Source organism: Octopus bimaculoides, chromosome 14 (genome assembly GCF_046866305.1).
Source record: "Octopus bimaculoides isolate indiv1 chromosome 14, ASM4686630v1, whole genome shotgun sequence".
In the NCBI taxonomy this organism is placed as follows: domain Eukaryota; kingdom Metazoa; phylum Mollusca; class Cephalopoda; order Octopoda; family Octopodidae; genus Octopus; species Octopus bimaculoides.
Genome location: NC_142941.1, coordinates 11,085,169 through 11,087,668, shown reverse-complemented (window position 1 = coordinate 11,087,668; position 2,500 = coordinate 11,085,169). Strand labels below are relative to the sequence as shown.

Below are 2,500 nucleotides of genomic sequence, written 5' to 3'. Positions count from 1 at the left end.
TATTATTTTTTGGCAATTTTTCGTTTTGATTCGGAAGCGTGTGCGTGCTTCTTCGCTTTGACCGGGAAAACCCAACTTGTCGGCCCACAGAAGTTGGATTTTCCCACTTTTTTTTTTTTCCTCGGCCCTCGAAATGCGAAGTGGGGTGTCTTCTTATGAAGAAAAATGTTTGAAAATGTATTTTTCCCTTCACCCTTCTCACCCCCATTCTATATTATTATTCTACTTTTTCGGCAATCATTCATTATTAGGCTCAGGACTGTCAATTTGACAATGATTGCCCACCACTGTCAGACCATTTTCGTTATATAAAAAAATAAAAAAAATTGAAAGTGGCTGCATGGGAAGTAGCTTGCTTACCAACCGCATGGTTCTGGGTTCAGTCCCACTGCGTGGCACCTTGGGCAAGTGTCTTCTACTATAGCCTCGGGCTGACCAAAGCCTTGTGAGTGGATTTGGTTAGATGGAAACTGAAAGAAGCCCGTCGTATATATGTATATGTATATATATATATGTGTGTTTGTGTGTCTGTGTTTGTCCTCCCAACATCGCTTGACAATTGATGCTGGTGTGTTTACGTCCCCGTAATATAGCGGTTCGGCAAAAAGAGACAGATAGAATAAGTACTAGGCTTACAAAGAATAAGTCCTGGGGTCAATTTGCTCGACTAAAGGCGGTGCTCCAGCATGGCTGCAGTCAAATGACTGAAATAAGTAAAAGAGTAAAAGAGTAAAACAGACAAAAAAGGTGTGCGATTTAAGGGAGATTTGGCTGTTGTTTCTAACACCTCCCACGGCTGACTTCCTCGTTTTTTTGTCACCCTTGTGTATTGATATGATATGACCTTGTGGATGTAACACATGGGTGGTCCATGCTGGGATATAGGTAAAAAAAAAAAAAATTCAATTTTTAAACTCCCTCTGAACCAAAATTGTGCTATTCAAATAATTTATCTTTAACAAACCTCTTTTTAAAATCACTGTAGATAAATCCCAACAATGATCTTATTAGGCTCTCCAATATTTTAAAATTATAAACAGAAACAATAGGAATGGGGATGGGGTTGAAAAAGCCTTAATTTTCAACAGATTTTTATCATAAACATGGTTGTTCTGTAGGAACCGATGTTACTGTTATTTTTAATACAAAGGTGGATGCCTGCTCCAGTTGGTTATTGATGCAATCTGCAATATATATCGGGTTCTGATTACTACCTGCAAAGTGTTTATGTCAAAAAGGTGACAGGACTAATATTCAATATTTAATAACAGCTCCAAGGGAAACATTTTTTAGGCATGTGTGGCAGGCACCACCTCATCAGACATTCAGTGGCACAATATCTAATGAGATAGGTGTATAGTCCTTACACCTTCCAAACCATAAGTTGTATGGGGTTCAGTCAAACTGTTATTTAGTGTATAAGTGTGTGTGAATGCCAAAGGACACTCTAGATAATGTAATCTCTGATATTTACAAAGACTGGATGGTCATATCTAGAATGTCTTGATCACTGTTTTACTCAACAGTAATATTCATTTGGTATCTCAGTTTTCACATTTTAGTTTATTCATCATTTTGTCTACACATGTACATGTGAGGGGGTGCTGAAAAGTTCCTGACTTTGGGTAAAAGAAAATACAGGTGGATCCCTTAATTATGATTTTACTCAACATATTCCCCTCTCAGATTCACACACTTCTGCCAGCAGTCCTTCAGTTATTCTATGCCCTGTAAAAGAACTTGGAAATTTGGGCCTCCAACCAGTACTTTCATGATACCCTTAAACCCAGGAAAATTTCATCTCTACCTTGTATACTCACATACACACACACACATACATGCATGCATATCAATATACACACTCATGTATATATATATATATGTGGGGGTACTAAAAAGTTCCTGGCTCTGAGTAAAAGAAAATACATTTAATTATGATTTTATTCAACATAGATTCACACACTTATTACAGCAGTCCTTCAGTTTTTCGAAGCCCTATAAAAATAACTCAGAAGGCTGTGCTTCCAACCAGGTCTTTCGCGGTACCCTTAAAGCCAGGAGCTTTTCAGCACCCCGTCATATATAACTTGATTTACTATATATAATAACTTTATCCAATTTTTTTTATCCAGGTATTTTTCTGATTGTTAAGATGGGAAACGATAGACGGAATGTTTCACCTCTGTCGGAAGGTATTCAACTTGGTGGTGCTATTGCTGCTGTAGCTGGTCTAATCTATGCGGTTTATACACACTTTTCTTCAAGGCAGTCAACTACCACTTACAGGGAAACCAATTATACATCCAATACACATACAACAGAGAATGCATATGAAAAAGTGACAACCAAAACAGAAAATAACCAAATGAAAGAGACTCACACCTCTGAAAATATTAGGGAAATTAGTAACAAAGTGCAATTTGGAAACCGTAACAATCTCAGCCATAAAAATAATTACAAAAAATGATGATTGAAAATATGAATTGTTCAGTTTCTGTTC

At 37.2% G+C, this 2,500-nt stretch overlaps 1 long non-coding RNA gene across 1 annotated transcript in view; it reads left to right on the top strand.

The window, feature by feature from the left end:
• The window catches only part of LOC149132621 (uncharacterized), an 11,378-nt gene that overhangs the window by 7,981 nt on the left and 897 nt on the right, over positions 1–2,500 (top strand). Inside the window, exon 2 of the long non-coding RNA XR_016244212.1 lies at positions 2,133–2,500. This exon is cut by the window's right edge and continues 897 nt beyond it. This is a non-coding gene — a long non-coding RNA (uncharacterized LOC149132621). The remainder of the gene's footprint in view (positions 1–2,132) is intronic.